Source organism: Magnolia sinica, chromosome 8 (assembly GCF_029962835.1).
Source record: "Magnolia sinica isolate HGM2019 chromosome 8, MsV1, whole genome shotgun sequence".
Lineage (NCBI taxonomy): Eukaryota > Viridiplantae > Streptophyta > Magnoliopsida > Magnoliales > Magnoliaceae > Magnolia > Magnolia sinica.
The window spans coordinates 63,706,973-63,728,189 of NC_080580.1; the positions used below are offsets into that span (position 1 = coordinate 63,706,973).

Below are 21,217 nucleotides of genomic sequence, written 5' to 3' on the forward strand. Positions count from 1 at the left end.
CTCCTTTCTCTCTATTTTTGCTAAAATTTCATTTGTGCTTACCTAATAACCCCCGAACGGGTCGGAACTAGTATGCTCGACCTAATATTAGTTCATTTGGACTTGGACGAGGGCTCCTACTATCTAATCTTTCAGTCTACAGATCGTTTCTAACAATATACGGGGGAAGTTTGAGAATAGAGCGATGACAGGTGAATATCTTAAGAAGATATATTGGAAAAAGAATTTCGATCTTTGGCCTGCTTGGCTAGTGACCTTAAGTTGTACTAATTAGGATGGCCATGTTAATCCCAACTCGAGATTGGGAATGACATGCCTGGAATGAGTGTGGGATGGGATTTCCTAGTTAATTGAATCGTTTCGCACCGTCAAGTCCCCAACTTCTTGTCCGGGAATGGGGTGGTTCCTAATGTTTCGTGGTTTCTATTGCGTAACCTCTCAAGTCAGCAGACGCGTTAGTGAGTTCATGACCCATGGCCCAATTGATTTTCAAATTGTTGCTTTGATACCAACTTATAACACCCTGAAAATTGGGGGGTCACGCATACGCTCAACTCCCGAGTTCCTGAGAGTCACTTTTAACAGATTTTCATTAATATGCATTTAATCTGTTTTAGTTGCGCAACCTGAAATTTTCTGGAACATGAAGCATAATCACACAAGTCTACTGAAATGAAAGAGGTTAAACATTTATCTATATACATGTCTAAAATAATAAATGGGTCGCATGACGCTACCCAACAAAATCACAAAAGAATGGTAAGTCCAAAAGAATAAAACTGAGCCCCCTGCTCAGTGATCCAATGTGCCATCTACTGGTCTGATGAGGGCCCGCTCATTAGCTGGAAGTAGGAGAACTCGTCCTCCTCCTCGAGGCTCGCATTGCCAGGCTCTACGTAATCCTCGTCACCTGCGACTATGGAAGAGTCTGGTTGGTGTTTTAAAACATCGTCCCATTGTGGGAGTGAGTGATCAACTCAGTGGGTGCTATTAGTCTCAAGTTATAACAAACATTGATTATAATATGAACTTAATGAAAAGTAGTCTACCATAAACACCTAACTAATCTTATTAATGCCCATGCATGATAAATGATATGATGCATGCCCTCTCCACAACGCTCCCTCGAGCGACTCCATCTAACGATCGCGTATGATAACACTCCCTTAGAGTGACCTCGACTGCCGAGTCGCCACCATAACTAGTACGATCCAATGCGATCGTGTTAGCCGAGTTATTAGTTAAGTCCATTCATCCAGCAGGTTAGGGATTCTGGTACACTCCACATATCAATGCCCTATGCTGGTTGTGAGGTCAAGACCCCCAACGTGTGAGGCCGGGACCCCATAGTCCGTGATCCCATCGGGTTCCTCATCCCTGGCTTCAAGCACATGAGGAGTGCCAAGAGAAAGGGATCGCTCGCGGTCACTACAGGGAGGCACGGTACTCCAGCGTAGGCTGACAGCTCGGACACAGTGTCTTATTCCACCATGCCCGGCTCACGAGACTGTGGACCAGTTTCAGTCGATTATTAGTGGGCCACTACGGTTGCAGGGTGTTTCAGGTTCCACACAGGTGTGAGCAAACAGGGTTAACAAACAGGGTTGGTCAGACAGTAGACTAGACCGCATGAGCCGGGCGAGCTGGGACGAGTGACATCGGGCACAACGGACCTATGTAGTCGAACTACAGCCACCCGAACACACCCGCCCAAACCCACGGGTCTAGCCATAACATAGTCCTACCGATGAGACTACCGTATCTCCTTAGGTTCCTGACCAACCCAAGAGGGTGAGGGTGACTCATAACCTGCCAACTATCCAGGTTACCAACTAACCTATCAACAACATGTCCCCATGCATCCCAACCATACAACACGAATACTTCTACCAAGCAAGTAAACATTATCAATAAACAAGGTGCATGTGAGTGTGTGGGTTTGTGAGGAAGTTAAGCACTTCCTCCATCTTAAGAAATCATGTGCACAAGGGTAATAAATCATACACACAATGAAGCACCACATATGAGGAAAAAGAATCAAGCAAACATGAGCATACTATCATCCATACATCATATCATGTGAGAGACAAGATCAACACCAAATTTGAGATCTAAGCATGCACATCCATACAGTTCCAACGAACATATAAGTCCTAGAGTTTTCTTTAGAATTTCAAATACAACATCCAAGCAATCAAAATCATTATGCTCGTACTAAAATTGGTGATAAGTCACCTAAGAACAATAGTCTGTACCTTCAGATTTGTACAAGGCGTGGGATCGACCTAGGAAGGTGGATTACGGAGGTTGATCGGCCAGAATCCCTAATATAACATTTATACGTTAAAACCCAAGCAAATCTCTTCTCATTCACATGGGTTTCAACGAAAAAAAAGGGGGATGGGTCTTACCTAGATGATTAACGAAGTGAAAAGGGCGGCCGAGGATGATAAGTACTTGTTAGAGAAGATGCAGGGAGTTGTGGGGTTGATTTCGTTGGGCCCCACCTTGATTTAGGGTCCACCTTGTTTTCTTCCACCCTCCCTTTCTCCTCCTTGCTCTTCCTTAACTCCCTTGGCAATGGTAGTTGTGGTGGGAGTTATGAGATAAGGGTTAGGGATTTATTTCCTAAACTTGGGCCCTTTGGCCTTAAGTTTCCTCAAATTTTTAAAATAACCTACTAGGACTCACTATTGGTGTTAGAGTGGCCCTAACACTCCTTTGACCACAACATTTTGTGGGTAGGTACCCTATAGCCCAATAAAGGGCCATATAAAATTTGGGAACAAACGGATGAACGGTTATGGGGTTTGAGTCAACGGTTTCGATCTTTAAATGGCCATGTTGGGGCCATTCGGTGATTGGAGAGGTTCTGGTGGCCCTCTGGTCATGAAACTTATAGGATAGATACTCCATGGCCCGATGAAGGGCCATGCAAAATTCGGAGACGATCGGACCTGGAGTTTGGTCGTACGGGTTCGATTTAGGGTCAATGGTCACCGCTCCTCGATCGGGTCCCAGAGTTTGTGGACAGGTGTAGGAAAATTTATTAGACCTTCAACAAAAATGTAGAAGAGATTCGACAGCTGGATAGCCTGGTATCTCGATTTTATTAGCACGTGCCAGATTCCAACCCTAACATTGGTGGTGTGCATTTAGCCTGTGCCAGATCCCACTTCTGGGTGTCCACTGGGTCCGTGGTCCATGATGGTCTATAAGCCCAATGAATTCTAAGGTCCCCTAAATTTTTAGATTTTTTTGACCTTCCCACGTCGCGGTATAGCCCGCACGGACTGTCGCTAAGTGTAAGCAGCCATCCGGCTTGGCGGCCCGCACTTGGTCTTGCCATGACCCGTTTGATTTATTCTAATGGGTTAATTTTAGGTTGATTAGCTTGTGGTACCCTACCGCGAATGGTTTAAATGAACGGTCCTGAGAAAAATCCTATGTAGACGCCCCAGGACACTGTGCTGGTTGGACGGGATGTTACAGTAAGTCACACGAATCGTAAGAAAGTGTACCGACTTCGTCAGACGATCCACCACAACCAAAATGACGTCATGACCGTGCTGAGTCCTTAGCAAGCCCATAATAAAATTGGTAGATACGTGCTCCCACTTCCATGTTAGGATGCTCAACGGCTGTCATGCCCCAAACTTAGAAATCGGGTTCACAAAATTCTCGATCACCGAATCGGTGCCGATAGCCTCCATAGTACCCCATTCTCGGCTCTCGGCACCCATATATCAAGTTCCGATCCTGGGATTCTACTAGTAGGATTTTCAACATGAATTTGTCTCATAATAAGCATAACCAAAAGCATAACCCACAAACAATAACTAGAACACCATCACAAAATCACTATGATAAAAACTTTAAGTACAATGCGCATAAAGGGAAATACAATAATAATATTAGAACTCCAAAAGCTCGACCGCATGCTCCTACTGCTCCTATGCTACGACTGCTGCCACTTGTATGCATCTATCATGCATAAGCATATAGAAAGCTTAGAATGTGGTGAAAGTGTGTGTGCAAGGTAGTAATGCAAGTATGTAATATAGAGTAATGCGGAAACATGTTGATAAGTCCATAAATGCTAACAACCATACCAAGGCTATGCGATGCAAGGCATGAATGTTATTGGCCACACTAAGACCATACGATGCAAGGTCTACATAGCCAATGTCATGTACAAGATGTAGCTCAAGCATATCAATCCACATATTAATCTAGCTCATCTCTAGAGCATCAATATCAGTACAGTTCTCTCTTTGGATAATCATTGAGGTCTAATACACTATACACCACATTGTTGCCCTACATTGGATGCACAACCATGCAAGTGAAGAGTCCTCAGTATTTGCCTGGCCAATAGTCAGCCAATATGTATCCGGCACGTCGATAGCGGACACATTTACAAGCTGGTCATACTCAGCCTAGCAATTGCCCCCTACCCTCGAGTGGGTAAGGCCATACCCCCTTCCAACCGACCATGACACAGTGGGAGACGCGGCTTACTAGTATACGGCTCTCATGCGCTCATATATCCACTCGATCTAGACGTTGGAGCATCCTTCATGGTACCATAAGGGTTTGGGGACTTTTGCCCTGGGACATCCTTCGCGCTCCGTGCTTAACAAGAATTTTCGGTATCCAATCCTACCATCCATGGTATATCTGTGGAGGTTACAACCCTGATGTCGATAGGACGTACAGTAATCATAATCACACAATGCAAGATGCATGAGTCACGCAGTCCAATCATGCATTAATCCTGTGCATACCGTACGCTCATGTGGGACAACTCCGCCCATTAGTGAGTCTCATAAACAACCTGCCCTATGACATATGCAATGGTCAACCATATCTCATAACAAGCATGCGGATAATTTGTATAGGCATGTATCATGATGCTATGTTATCATATACTCATAATCGGCATCGATAATCGGCCTATATACAAGGCTGAGTCTATAGAAGGACAACTGATCTAAACCATAACATAAAGATCAGTCCTCAACTGTAGATATACCAAATATGATAGCATGGATTCTTCCATCTATGGTGATGATGAACTCTCCTCATATCAAGGTTGGGCCTAAATGGCCTACCTATAACCCTAAGGATCAAGAATGGGCTTCCTTCACCATACTATCATGCCCTAGGGGGCCCAAATAAGTATTAGATGGACACCAAGATAAAATAAAATAAAATAATCCTACTAGCAACCAATGGGGGCCCAACAACTCGGGTTATCCCAATACAATAGATGGATCAGGCAAACATCAATGTGGCCCAATGATTAGGGTCAACCCACTTAGAGAATGATGAGAATGAGCCTAATAAAGGCCTATGGGAAGGTTACAATGTGGACATTTAACCATCATTGCCCATCAATGTGGACATTTAACCAACATTGCTCCCAAGGAGTGGCCCACATGGAGCTAAACATATAGTGGGCCTATGGCCTCACATAAGGGCCTAATACATATCCCATTGGGCCTTACACAAGGGCCTCATATACAACATAATGGGCCTCACTCAAGGGCGTAATATACATCACAATGGGTTCACATTGACCTCACTCATGGGCCTCATATCCATCTCATTGGGCCTCACTCATGGGTCACTTATACATCATAATGGGCCTCATTAATTGGGCCATAAATACATCACAATGGGCCTCACCAAATGGGCCACATATACATCACATTTGGCCTCACTCATGGGCTGTAAATACATCACAATGGGCCTCACTAAATGGGCCACATGTACATCACATTGGGCCTTAAGGGGGGTAGCCCATAATTTGGTAAAAATGGATGGTCATCATGTGTAATATATACATCAAGTTGGGCCTATTGCATCACAAAGTGGGCCTAATGGGGCAGCCCATAATTCAGGAAAAATGGATGGGCAGCTTAGATATACAATGCATACATCGGGGTGGGCCGCTGTCCTGGACGGTGTGAGTATATAGCACATATATCGTGGTGGCCCCACATCCCACGGATGGTGCAGATAAAACATGTACATTATGATGGGCCCACGCCCAGCCTATCTAGGTGGACGGGATGGATAAAACACATACATCGCGGTGGAGTCCCATGGAGGGACGGTGTGTGCAACACATACCTTAAGGTGGGCCCCACACATCCAACCAACAAATGGACGATGTGGCACAAAACACATACATTTAAGGTGGGTCCCACCCTCACACGTGCAGCATGTGTGGGGTGGGTCCCACGTCTAGAGAAGATAGACAGCATGGAGAAATACATACATCATGGTGCGCGCCACACAGTACATAGTCCAGATGGATGGTGTGGATACAAAATACATAAATCAAGGTGGGTCCCACCTGCCCACACGTGTCACAAGTGTGGGGTCGGCCCACACCTCAGATAATAGGTGGTGTGTATAAAATACATGCGTCAAAGGGGGGTTCCACCGTCCCCAAATGGACGAATAGTGTGGATGAATCACATGCCTCATGATCGAGGCTTGAGGACGGACGCCAATACAGCAGCAATAGTTGCTAGGACCCACCGTCCAAGGTCTGGACAGTGGGCCTCGCACATGCATCAAGTGGGCCATGTGGATGGTGGATGGGGTTCACGTGGGTGGCCCACCAATGCCTTGGATCAGCTGATATTTGTTTGTTTCCTTCATCCGGCTGGCCCAAAAATGGGTAGTAAGGCGGACCCCATTCGCTGGACATTCAAAAAATAATGAGAATTTTTAATCACATCGGTGGGCCACACACACACATATCATCATCATCATAAAAGAAAGAAAATGAAATGAGGAGGGAATGTGAGAGAGAGAGAGAGAGAGACGAGCGGCCCCACCACTATGGGCCCCTCTATTACATGCATCAATACATACATCAAAATGGGTCCCATGCATGCATGGGCCCATCATAACAAAATAAAAATTTGAGGTGGGGATGTCATCCCCACCATGCAAATGAGGGGTCTAGATGACCCTAAGAAGGCATGGATGAAAGAAAAACCCATCATGGTGGAGTCCATGGAGAATGGACCCTTCATGGCTCATGCATGCAAGAAGATGGGCCAAATGCCACATCAAGGGGATTATGGAGGATCTCCACCATGGATTGGTGGGCCCTTCAAGTCCCCAAGCAACTGAAAGAAAGAAATCTAAGGGAGAGGATGAAATCTAGCTCTAGAGGGCATCCACCTTGGATCTAGATCTCCTTCTTCCGCCACTATGTCCTAGAACTCCAAGGGAACAAGATTCAATGGATGGGATTGATTTTGGAGGGTTGGATTTGGGGGTGGAGAGCTTGCAAAGGGCTGAAAATGGAGAGCTCTCATGGACGTTGGGAGCTCTCTCTTGCTAGAAAATGAGAAAGAAAGAGGGAGGGAGAGGGATAAGAGAGAGAAAAAGGAGAAATGATTGATTTTCTAGCTAGGCAATCATGAGTTGTAAGGAAGGCATGGGCTAGGGTCATTATGAGTTGTAAGAGCATGCCTAGGGCTATGGGCTAGGGGCTATAGCTAGGATGATGTCACCCCTAGGGTAACATCATCCTCATGATGATGGTTGTTAGGGAAATGTGCAATCTGGATAAGTGGGTCCCGCAACGCGCTGGTCCACAACCATTATCATGCGCAGTTCACAACTTGTAATCTAAGTGTCAGATTGGTGCATGAGACGCGGCGTCAGAACTGGGGTGACGATGCGGTTGTAATGGCATAGGTCTCAGGTTAAGTCAACTCGGGTTGACAGGTGTGACTTAGGGTCGTGCGTAAATGCAATCTACGGGTTGCGGGTTGCCGAAATTTGATTGGGAGGACCGTGGGATCCTACGGAATGGAATGGACACTAGGACACGGGCACGACTACAATGGACCAGGGGGTCTCTAATGATTGGCCTTGACATGCTAGCAAGTGTCACACTCGGCCAAAAAACTAGCTATCTGGCGCTTCATCCCCGCCAAAAATACTGTCTTCCTCCTATCACGATACATCTTCGTCGAGCCAGGGTGGATAAAAAACTACGATCGATGTGCCTTAGTTATAAGATCTCTGCGCAACTCTATAACATCCGGGACACATAATCGACCTCCATACGAAATCCACCATTAGAACCAACCTGCCAATCGAATCGATTCTAAGATGCCGCCTCTACCCGATAACTCGTAATGATTCATCGCTCACGAGCCTTGATCACCCTTACGACAAGAGAGGGTTGAATTGACAGGCTCGATAGCTGCATAATAGAAGATTGTAAGCCAAATCAAAGTTGAATGCCGACACATCCTCAAGCATCTTCCACTCTTGAATCATCATGTGCGCCACCAGGCCTCGTGGTCTAGACAAAGGGAAAACATAAATCTAAGCCTTGCTTAGGTGGTACCGAAGATCAAAATCATAATCCTTCGGAGCTCCATCCAACGTCTCCGCCTCATGTTCAACTCAGATTGTGAGATAGATACTTCATGCTCTTGTGGTCGGAGAAGAGCTCGAACTTGACCCCATAAAGATAGTGCCTCCACACCTTCGGTGCGAAGACAACTGCTACCAGCTCCAAATCATGCGTGTGGTAGTTCAGCTCATGGACCATGAGTGGCAAGATGCATAAGCCATTAACTTCTGTGCTACATCGAACATCACCCAAACTAATATGTGAAGCATTAGGTAAATACAACAAAGCCTTCACTCCTAGATGGAAGAGTGAGGACTGGTGCGGACGTCAGACAGTCCTTCAACTCCATAAATGCTTGCTCACAAGTGTCACTCCACACAAACACTGCACCCTTTCAGGTTAACCTGGTCAGCGGTACTGCGATACGAGAGAATCCCTCAATAAAGCGTCAATAATATCCCGCAAAACCAAGAATAGTATGGATCTCATACGCGTTCGTGGCATGACCCCCACTGACACACTGCATCTATCATCGAGGGGTCCACCGTGACACCCTCTCTCGTCACCATATGACAGAGGAACTTCACCTCCTCTTGTCAAAACTAACACTTCTCAGGCTTCGCATACGGCTGATGGGCACGAAGGGTCTGTAACGCCATCCCCACATGCTGCTCATGGTCCTCGCGACTCCTCGAATGGATCAGAATGTCGTCGATGAAAATGACAACAAACTGATTGAGATAAGGATGAAAAACCTCGTTCATCAACTGCATGAAACGGCGGGCGCATTGGTCAGTCTAAAAGACATGACCTGAAACTCAAAGTGACCATAACACGTCCTGAAAGCAGTCTTTGGGATGTCCTCCTCTCAGACCCAAATCTGATCTTTGAAAAGAACTGTGTACCCTACAGCTGATCAAATAAATCATATATCCTCTGGAGCGGATACTTATTCTTGATCGTGACCTGGTTAAGCTCGCGGTAATCCACACAGAGCTTGAATGAGCCATCCTTCTTCCTGATGAATAGTACCGGTGCTCCCCACGATGAACTGCTCGAACGACTAAAACTCAACTCACGTAACTCATCCAACTGCTGCTGTAGCTCCCGTAACTTCATTGGTGTAATACGTACGGGTCTTTCGAGATAGGCAGGGTACCGGGCACAAAATCAATCTGAAACTCAATATCCTAGTGCGGCGGCAACCTCGGAATCTCCTAGAATACGTCGGGGATATCACAAACAACTGGCAACTGATCAATGCTCACTGCAACGGGCTCCTTAATGGCACACGACATCAAACAAGATAGCGGCTCTCCTCTGGGTTCAACTACGAACTGGAACTGTGCAAGCTAGGTATACAAAATGTGACAGTCCTTGCAGAACAGTCCAGAACGGCGTGGTACTCAGTGAGCCAATCCATACCCAGGATGACGTCGAACTCTAACATCAGCAACATAAACAAGTCGGCAGGCAAGAAAGTCTCCCCACCAACACAGGGCAAGACAAACAGAATTGGCCTAATACTGCGGTCTTCCCCAAGGGCGTCGACATTGACAATCCCTCACGGGCAGACTCTAACGACAATCCAATCAAACGACAAAAGTCCTCGGACATAAAAGAATGTGAAGCACTAGAATCAAATAAAACTCGAGCAATGCAAGTATAAACAGGAAGAATACCCTCAACAACTCCTTCGGATTACTGTGGGTCTTACTGAGCCGCATAGAATCTAGCTTGAGCTGGCTAGAGAGATGCCTGTCCCCTCTGAGGTCTCTACTGCTACTGCTGTAGCTGTGACGACCGAAACTATTGCCTCTTCTGCTGTGGTCTCAGAGGTTGTTGTAGTGCTCTCGGTTGCTGCTTTGGGGGCCTCAGTGGTAGGAGCTGTTGTCACTGCTGCCGAGGTGGAGGCTGCTATGGTCTTGTCTGCTGTTGCTGCTGTTGCTGAGGGTGGGGACACTCCCACCTATGGTGTCTTATCCCACCACATCCATAACAGACACTAGGGGGCTACCTCGGAGGTGGTGCCAAAGGTGCCACTGGTGCTCGGCAGGTCGCGCGCCTCTACTATTGTCAACGCTACTGTTGTAGGGAGCCACCGGAGGAGGCCTGCCTCTTCCGGTCTCTCCTCAACCCCCTCAGCCTCATAAACCTATGCCCTCTGTATGACCTCCTCAAAACTCTGGAGCATGTGGCCAATAACACGGCCTCGGAGACCATAACGCAAGTCGTTCTCGAAACAGTGAGCCTTTCATCCCTCATCCTCAACTAAGTTGGCGCGAACCTTGATAGCACCACGAAACGAGCCACATACTGAGCCATGCACCAAGGTCTTGAACTCTAATGCTCGCTGCCGTCGAATGTGGTCGAGGAAGTACTACTGGTAAAACCACCACGAAATCCTCTAATGTCTAAGCAAAGTCAGGCCCCGCATCACGGATAACGGAGGTCCACCAATGCTCGGCCTCACCCTCGAGCAAATACATAGCTAAAGGGACCCGCTTCGAGTTGTACATCTTATAATCTCGAACATGTTCTCCACTTAGGAGCGACATCTCTCCGCCATGGTCGATTAAGATCTCCCTGGAATCATGGGGATCGAGCCAAAGGAAGTCTCGCAACAAGGCGCTCGTGCACTCTGCTCTACTCGCTATAAGGTCTTTGTGGGGCACACCGCCCGCCCATAGAGGGCTGTTGTCACAACCTCGATGCATCTCCCGCAATCGGTTGATGCTAATTGATACTGAGGGGTTGCATTGGTCTCGAATGGAGGTGTAGGATCTGCAAGAATCTTGGGTGAGGGAACGGGAATCTCAGGTGGTGGAGTAGGAGTTGCTCGGGCACCTCGTGTGCCTCGTATGACTCGTCTAGGCGACATGGTTTACAACAAGAACAAAGGCGCCTATCAGCCTAGAGAACCCTTGAAGGCTCAGACGTTAAGGAACCAATTTAGAAAGATTACGCACTTGGGACCTACTCGCTCTAAGCTCACAACATATATGTGATGTTGTCCTAAGTTATTCCCTAGTTATGCTTTGATACCAACTCTTGTCATGCCCTAAACTCAGAAATCGGGCTCACAAAATTTTTGATCGTTGAATCCGGCGCCGACAGCCTCCGTAGTATCCCATTCTTAGCTCCTGGCACGTATATACCAAGTTCTGTTCGTGGGATCCTATAAGGAAGATTTTTTAGCATCAATTTATTCTATAATAAGTATAACCTACAAACAACAACTAACAACATCACCACATATCCACTATAATCAAAATCTTTAAGTACAATGCATAAGGGAAATATAATATCAATAACAAAAGCTCCAGAAGATAGCTGCATGCTCCAATCTCAATACTACTGCGGCGTCCTAGCATTACCTGCACGCAATAATTGTGTATAAGCTTATAGAAAGCTTAGAGGGTGGTGTAAGTGTGCGCGCAAGGTATATGCTAAGAATATAATATCTGAGTACGCAACTCTTGCTCAGTAAGTCCACATTTCAGTACCGTTCATCTCTGGGATCATCACCGGGGTTTAGTATAATGTTGTCAGCCATACCAAGGCTATGCGATGCACGGCCTATGTGGCTAATGTCATATGCAAGGTGCAATCGCAAGTCATGCCAGTTATACCATCTGAATCCACATATCACTACAATCCCCCTTTGGAAAATTATCAGGGTTTAATACACTATACACTACATTGCCGTCCTACACTGGACGCACAACCTTGCAAGCGGAAGAGACCTCACTACCCACTTAACTAGTAGTCTGTCAATATCTACCCGACACATCGATAATAGACCCATTTATGAGCTGGTCAGACTCAGCCTAGTATTTACCCCCTACCCTCGGGTGGGTAAGGCCACACCCCTTCCAACCGACCACAACATAATGGGAGACGTGGCCTCCTGGTATTCGACCCTCATACGCTCAGACATCCACTCGGTCTAGGCATTGGAGCATCCTCCATGGTACCATAAGGGTTTGGGGACTTTCACCCGGGGACATCCTTCGTGCCCCCGTGCTTAACAAGTATTTCCAGTATCCAATCCTGTTATCCACGTTATAACTGTGGAGGGTACAGCCCTGATATTATTAGGGCGTACAGTGATCATAATCACACAATGCAAGATGCATGAGTCATGCAGTCCAATCATGTATCAATACCGCGCATACCGTGTGCTCATGTGGGGTAACTCCGCCTATTAGGGAGTCCCATAAATATTTCAGCCCTATGACATAAGCAATGATCAACCATATCTCATAACGAACATGTAGATGATGCGTATAGGCATGTATCATGATGTTATGTTATCACATACTCATAATCGGTATCAATAACCGGCACTGATAGTCGGCCTCAGTAATTGGCCTCGGTATTCAGCCCCGATAATTGGCCTCGACAATTGACCTTGATTAGATGAACGACCCAATATTCATATTGGTCAGAATTCTGTTCTTACTCCTTTTTATGATGCTGCTTTTGTTCAATTCTTACCAGATTTTATGACTAGAGTAGATATGGTCATTGATGAACTGGGAGGTGATATGACAATATAATTGTCTCCAAATCACACACAGGTTAGCATGCTTCATACTTATACATGGTGGACTGTGTTAAGTTATACAGCGGAGAATATACAGCCATTTTAGACTGTCAAAATTTTAGTGTCCATAACTTCTTGGAAAACTACTATTTTGTACGTATGATTTCCTTTCAAGTTGATCTTATGTGTTGTGAAACTAATTATACTGATGTAGCTTATACCCATTATATATCACAGTTACAACAAAGTGGGTTGCTTAAAGGGGATGTTCTCACGGATCGCTTTTTCTGAATCCTCATGGTAAACATTTTTTGTGGTTTTTATTATGTTTCCATGAGAATCCTCTAGACCCTCACAGTTGTTAAGAGTTTTCCTTCACTTTCTACCTATAATTTCAGGAAATTTCTGTAGGAAATTGTTTGGCCACTGACATGATTAATCCAAGCTCGTTGTCCTTATAAATGCCACAACAGGTCCAGCATCTCTCATTTGTTGTTATTGATATGTATGCAAAGCTTGTGGTTTTAGTTATTAAGGTAGCGATCTTTTTTTTTCTTCTAACTAAGCTTCATACAACTTGGGTATCTATGAACAATATCAGGAGCAATGAGCTGATTTGTTGCAACCCCATGTGTGAGTTCTCTTTCTTTCCCTGAGGAAATACCAAGTTCATCATTCTTCTCTTCCCTCAAGCGATCATAATAACCATGCTCTTGTCCTGAGAATCCTAAACCATCATGCCATTTTGACTTATGATAGCTTGCAGGTCTCTCCACTTGATCCTTGTAAAATGCACTGTTGTCATTAGGCAAAGCTAGAGATCTGGCGTTTGTCGTATTTAAAGAATCTAGCTCGGTGCTCAGGGATGAATTATTTGCTTTATTATCTTGGATCATGACAGTGTAAGAAGGTTGGTCAGCAGCAACACCGCCTCTCTCAGATGTAGCTCCATCTAAATCCTTAAGTTTCAAAATTTTCACTTTCTTATGATAATTTCTCATTTTGGCTAACATTAGCTAACTGCAATTGGCTAGTGGATGTAGCCTTTTTAGTTTGCCCTCTAGTCATCTTCTTGCGGAATTCCTCCAGCTAGAGAAGGAAGCAAATGAAACTTCAGGAAGCAAGGGAGATTCATACCCCGACTGGCCAGAACAATGTTATCAATCAACAGAAATACTGCAAATGCATATATGAATGCAGAGTTGTTTCACTTACATTTATAGAGGTTTCTGCTATATAGTAGAAATGATTCCATAAATGCAATTACAATGTAGGTGAACAACTAGGATTGGCAGAAGAATAATTCAATTTGCAACAAAGGCTCCATGTTTCCAAAAGCCAACAATGATAGTTGTGTTCAATCATATTCACATCACCCCTTGTTCAAACAATTTCACATGAGCAAAGAAAAAATTGTAAGATTTTTTAGCAGTGTCACCGTCCCTCCCTCCCTCCCTCTATTGCTTTCTGAGCAACCCGAAAATACCACACTAAAAAATTCCTGCAATGTCCGATGTTGCATAAGAAAGACAATCCACTATATGCAACTACTTGATAATGATTTTGTTTGCAATCTTGCCTAAGAGTAATTTGGGTTTGTTGTATATGATTAAAGAATTCTTTTAGTTGCTTACTTGATTGCTAGTTTAACTGGTTGTGGTTTTCTCTTGGTAGGTTGTGGGTTTGTTGTATATGAAGTTTGATCAATAATGGTAACTCCCTCTCCTTTTTGTTCCATTGTAAAAAGAAATGCATTTGCTTGGTTTGCTAGTTGCAGGTGGTTTAGCTGAAAATCATATCTACTTTGCAAACCATGTCGAGATTTCTGGAGGTAAGCTGTTCCCAAGCTTGGAATTTCACTAGGTTTCGATTGTTTCGTGTATTTTCCACCTTAGATGGTGGTGATATATCTATTCAGACATTGCATGTAGGCACGGTCATTGTGGGGCATCCCGTAATTGACAACCCATGCACATTACGATACTAGCCATGCATATAACATGTTCCCCCATTTTAACAATGGAAATGTGGAATTTGTTGCTGGAATTTTTTGTTTAATTCAAATCAAACTCCTTCCATCTCATGACTTAGTTGGGATTCTTGTGCAGATAGTGGAATATAAACATGTCTTTTAATGGATGTTGTGAAATGAGGTTTGTTTTTGGATCTATGGAATTGGGTGAAAGTAGATTTAGATTGAGCTTTGTGATTTTATTTTATTATTATTTTTTTTTATTTTTGCAATTTTTGAATTTTCATGTTGATATAGAAGCCTATGGAGTTTCTAAATGTGTTTACCATTGACAAATCTTGTTTAAGGAATTTAAGAATTGGGTATGAGTTGGTTGGAAATGTAGGTTTTTTTTGTTAGGCTTTGTTGGAATAAATGAATGTGAGAGCCTTCTGGAATTGGGTGATGGTGATTATCTCAGGATATATAACAGATGGGGTGTTATGGTTGAGAATTCTATTTCCTAAGAGGAAGTGGATTACATTCTTATTTCTAGCAGTTCATGGAAGAAAACACCTGATGAAGAAACTCATGAGTTGATCTATCAGGGCATGTACTACAATGGTAAGAGATGGCATTATTATATTTTCTTTAATTTTTTTTTAAATAGGCAATAACTGTGACTATTAACCATAGCCCTTTATCTGGAAACTGTAGCTATTGCTAATTTCAGCCTATTGCTATGATTTTCGCTCTACTTTTAGTTAAAGATATAATCCGTAACTGTAAATACTTTAGAGTTATGGGTAGTGATATGCGGAAACAGTCGCGTTTGAATGGTGTTTGGGATGGCTGACCGTCCCACAATTTAGTTTTGACACCATGGTTGGGGTCGTGTCCACCCTCTATTGTTGAGGGTCAAATATTACATATTAGACCCCAGTTGTTACCTGAATTATGAACATGATAATGTTTTAATGGGCTATTTTAACCGTGTTTGTGATGCAAGGAGAATTGACGAGCATGGATTGAAAAGGAAGCTAAAGGCATGGATCTAACGCTCAAGCATCACCAAGGCATTGGAGGGGACCCCATGGGACCAAGATAGAGGATTTACACACAGGAGATCAGAGAAATTCCAGCCTCTCACTTTAAACAGGCCTGAAAGATATCTATAATGCAAGATCACAGGGTTCCCACCATCTGATCGGCTCCAAACTTCATACATGGCCTGAAGACCATAAATTAACCGTACACGTAAAATTTCAGCTCCTGGATCCTTGTGGAAATGGCCCAATGGCAGATCAGCCCACAAATTATCAAATTGGGGCCCACATGCTATGTGGATGTGCTTCAATTTTGGTCTCAACAGCTTACATGAGATGAAAAGGTGGATGAATGGATTGGATTTCGCATATACATCAAGAAGGGGCCCACTTTAAGAAAAGTGGAGTGCACAGAAGCCGTGCACTCGCCATGCACCGAATGGACCAAGTCGGTCAGCAGGCGCTGACCCAACTCCTCTTGTAAACTGGAAATGTCCGTTTCCAGCGGCGTGAAAACAGAGAGGAAACGTGATCTCTGTGGGCCACCATCATGGTCCAGATGACTGATCTGGACCGTCCATGAGATTCATAAGGACCATATCACTAATGCCTAGGTGGTAAATTTTCAAAAGGTACCGAAGATCCATTTTTTATCGTCCAAAAGCAAGATGGACGGTGAATGGATCTGGTACAATGGGTCATGGCGAATTTGAAACAAACCCACCCTTCCTGACCAGTTTTTCGTCAAGAATCCAATGAACGAAGTGGATTTCTCTGAAGACTTCATTATAGGGCCCACCGAACACATCAGCGCAACCTGCGTAAGGTTTATGCACGTCCGAAAAATCTGGATCTTCCGTGGAGTTAAGTGACCCAGAACGTGATCGGATCAGCAATCCGAATTGTCCAATTGGAGCCCCAGGCAGGGTTGACCCTATCCATGATGGAAGATGCAGTAATCGGGACGATCAATGTCCTAATATTTAGTCCAAATGCAGCCTTTTGTGCGTTGCTTGCTGCGAGAAATAGAGTTTGCGCTGGAAGCCTTTTCTGCATAAAGAGGAGTGTGGAACTCCTCCTCCAGGGCGTCCTGGCCTATAAGAAAGAAGAGAGAGAGAATGGGAGGGGGGAGAAAAGGATCTCGGCTCGGTCGGACGTGCATCAAAAGGAGGAAGGAGAGTAGAAGAGTTAGAGGTTTTCTTATTTTACTATTTGTTTTTATTTTAGCTTAATCATGTTCATGGTTGGCTAAACCTCTTAGCTAGGGCTAAGAGGTGAAGCTTGTGGCATGATGGGAAGACTCTATGGCTTTGATTTATTACTAAACTGATGTTGATCGTGGGTTGATTTTAAGGAATACCTTTAGTTTTTAATGGTTTGTTGTGACCGAAATTACAATAGATCTACGATGGCTTTGTGTATTTCCTTTCATTATTGTATTATGAATTTAAGAATCCTTGTTGTTCACCATCGCCCCTTGGACATGGTTAGATGATGGAACCCTTCCTAACATTCATACATCACTCAGATTGGTTGGATTGGTAAATTTCGTTGTTTGCTTTGTCTCATGGGCATGGTTTTGTGGTGGAATCCATTCTAATTTACATCTGTCTTGTCTCTTGGAAACTGGATCAACAACAGTTTAGATTCGATTTTAGTGATATATCTTCCAACTGGATGAAGATAAGACTCGAATTCCAGTTGAGTTCGTGAATCAAGCGTAGGCTTCTCTGATATCTACAAGTAGATCCTCTGAATCCCTAGTTTCCTACCTCTAAATTTCTTAAGTTTTACATTAATATTTCACCATTATTCCTCAAATTATAATCAATTTAGATTTCATCTTAGTCTAATTTTAATTCTACCTAGTTTCAGATAACGTACATGTATCAGTCCCTTGGGATTCGACCTCGGTCTCACCGAGTTTATTATTACATCACAACCCTATACTTGGGGAGTAAACAAGTTTTTGGCGCCGTTGCCGGGGATTGACGGTTTCGTTTTCTGAAGTTAACTAGTTTTAGGATTAATTTAAGATTAGAATTTTTCTAACTTTAGGTTTAGGTTTTTCTGATTTCTAGAAACTAACCTGTTTTCCTATTTTGTAGGATCCTGACTTCTAAAATTGGTAATCCCTTTCTAATTCCTCTACTTTTTCTATTTTTAGAAAATAATTGATTTTTAAGAATTTTTCTCTTTTGTTTTTAGAAACTAGGTTAGTTATTTCCCTTTTTAGAAATTCTTTTTAATTTTAGAAACTAACTCGTCTTTCCTTTATTTTTAGTAACTTTCTTTTTCTAACTCTTTTAGAATCTAACTTTGTTTCCTAATTATTTTTAGAAATTTTCTATTTGTAGACTTTTTGTTTAGAAACTAACTTTTCTATTTTGTAGGCTTTTAAGATAGAAATTTCTAATTCGGTAAGCTTACTATTTTAGATCTCTTTTAGTAACTTACTTTCTAAGTCTAGGACTTTCCTAATTTATTTTAGAAATTTTCACTGTCCTTTAGGAATTTCTTCTTTTAGAAACTAGTTTACTTTTATCTTTCTTTTTAAGGATTTTCTAATTTTAGACTTTCTTTTTAGAATCTGACTTGTTTTGTTTTCTTTTGCAGGTTTTTAACTTAGGGACTCCAATTTGGTAACTTCTTTCCAACCCTCTCTTTCTTTCTAGATTTTCTTTTCCTTTCTTAGGATTAGGTTTCGAATTTGATTGAGGGCTGCGAGTGTTTCATGCCCAAGTGGGCCCGTGACAACACTCGACGTCTCTTGACTGAAGGAGGATTGGTTGAGGGGTTAACTATCCATCGCAGGACTAAACACCACTCGAAATCCCCTGAGTTAATTGAAGTGATGGCTGAAAACCAACCTCTTCTACCCCAACCTAGGGTGGAGGACATTCAGGATGAGAATGAGGTGCATCACGTACTTTACGAGATTATTTACAACCAGCGGGGGTGAGTACGCCCTCATGCATGATTTTTCCTGAAAATACAGGACATATGGACATCAAGCCAGGGGTTATCCAACTCCTTCCTAAGTTCCATGGGCTTGAATCTGAAGAACCATATCTACATTTGAAAGAGTTTGATGAGATCATAGCCACTTTATATTTTCAAAATGTGTCTGAGGACACAGTCAGGCTGAGACTCTTTCCTTTTTCCTTAAAGGAGAAGGCTAAGACGTGGTTACATTCACTGCGTCCTAGATCCATTGACACATGGAATGATATGCAAAGGGAATTTATAAAGAAATTTTTTCCACATCATAAAACGATTACCCTTAGAAAAGCAATCATGAACTTCACCCAAAAGGAGGATGAAATATTTTACCAATGTTGGGAAAGGTTCAAGGATTTGGTCAGTTCATGCCCACAACATGGCTTTGAAACATGGCGCATTACAAATTTTTTCTACGATGGACTGACATCTTCCATGCGCCAAATGGTCGAGACAATGTGTAATGGAGAATTCATTAATAAAAATGTCGACGAGGTATGGGATTACCTCGATAGTCTTGCTGAAAAAACACAATCATGGGATTATTACCCAAAATCGAACACCACGTCTAGGCCGACTCAATTAAAGGAGAAAGGTGGATTGTATCTCTTGAAAGAAGAGGATGATCTCAAGTATAAAGTGATTACGCTCATAAGGAAAGTTGAGGCCATGGAAGGAAAGAAGGAAAAGGTTAATGAAAGTGTTTACGGCATCTGTGATTGCAATATTTATACAACTGAAAATTGTCCTACAATACCCGCCTTTCGAGATGTGTTGAATGAACAATCCAATGCCGTAAATAATTATCAAAGACCTTTCAATGGACCAACTTCTAACACGTACAATCCTGGTTAGAAAAATCATCCAAACTTTAGTTGGAGAAATGGACAAACTGCTACCCCTCAAGGTTTCTTCAATCAAAATTCAAATCATGGGAAACCTCAAGAAGAACCGGTTCAAAATTTCATACAAGAGCTGACCCAGGCAATGCGAGACTTTATGCAAAAGATGGATTCACGTATGACGGTTATAGAAAAGGGGATGCTTCCTGCACAACCACTCCCCAATCCTAAACCGCAATACGAGATAAGTGATCCCAGCTCTTCAAATCAAATGGGGCACGCTAAATCCATCACCACTCTTAGGAGTGGGAAGATCATTGATAAAACTCTTCCAGTTAGGCCCAAAAAGCCTCAAGAACCGAAGAGGACAACAATAATGGATCTAGTGAGGCCCCACAAAAATTAGAACCGGAACTTTTAGAAAAGCCAGTTGCTCCATTTCCCCAACGGTTGGTCGCACCAAAACCTTTCTCTAACTCTCAGGATATCCTAGAGGTGTTGAAACAAGTGAAAGTCAACATTCCTCTACTTGATGTCGTAAAACAGATACCTTCATATGCCAAATTCCTGAAAGACTTATGCACGACCAAACGACGACAGAGTATTCAAAAGAACATCTTCTTGACCAAGAAAGTGAGTGCCATCTTAAAGCAAGACGTGCCACAGAAATTCAAAGATCCCGGTAGCCCAACCATATCATGTGTAATCGGGGACCATTGAATTAATCATGCACTTCTTGACTTAGGAGCGAGCGTCAATCTGATTCCCTACTCGGTATACAAACAGTTAGGTTTGGGTGAATTAAAACCCACCCTAACCACACTACAACTTGCTGATCGCTCTGTTCGTGTACCAAGAGGGATAATTGAGGATGTGTTGGTCCAAGTTGATAGATTTTACTACCCTGTAGATTTTATCATCCTGGACACCGAACCCATCAATAACATGAGCACTCAGATTTTCGTCATTCTTGGTCGCCCATTCCTTGCCACTTCAAACGCAATTATCAATTGCAGGAATGGTGTCATGACTATGTCTTTTGGGAATATGACATTGGAGTCAAACATCTTTTTCAATAATGGCAGAAACTTAGAGGATGATGACGATTTCCACGACATTAACATGATTGACTCTTTAGTGGAAGATACGACACCTCTGACCTTATCCTCTGACCCTCTAGAGATGTGCCTGGCCCACTCCCATGATTTTGATGATGACATGATTAGGGAGACGTGTGCCTTGCTTGATACTGCACCGGTACTTGAAGTTAACCGGTGGAGGCCACAATTTGAAGAGTTGCCCCAAACTGATGTAGTGCCTCTACCGTCTAACCTCAAGCCACCAAAGCTTGACCTAAAACCTTTGCCCTCTGATTTGAAATATGTCTATTTAGGTCAAGATGAGACATACCCGGTGGTGATCTCTGCCCAC

At 43.4% G+C, this 21,217-nt stretch overlaps 1 long non-coding RNA gene and 1 other non-coding gene across 2 annotated transcripts; one reads left to right on the top strand and one right to left on the bottom strand.

Moving 5' to 3' along the window:
* Positions 1-12,914: 12,914 nt before the first annotated feature.
* Positions 12,915-14,778, top strand: LOC131254021 (uncharacterized). Its single transcript, XR_009175437.1, has 3 exons — positions 12,915-12,981; positions 13,185-13,247; positions 14,622-14,778. It is a non-coding gene; the product is annotated as an uncharacterized LOC131254021 (long non-coding RNA).
* Positions 14,779-19,223: 4,445 nt separating this feature from the next.
* Positions 19,224-19,330, bottom strand: LOC131254439 (small nucleolar RNA R71). Its single transcript, XR_009175552.1, has one exon. It is a non-coding gene; the product is annotated as a small nucleolar RNA R71 (small nucleolar RNA).
* Positions 19,331-21,217: the final 1,887 nt, after the last annotated feature.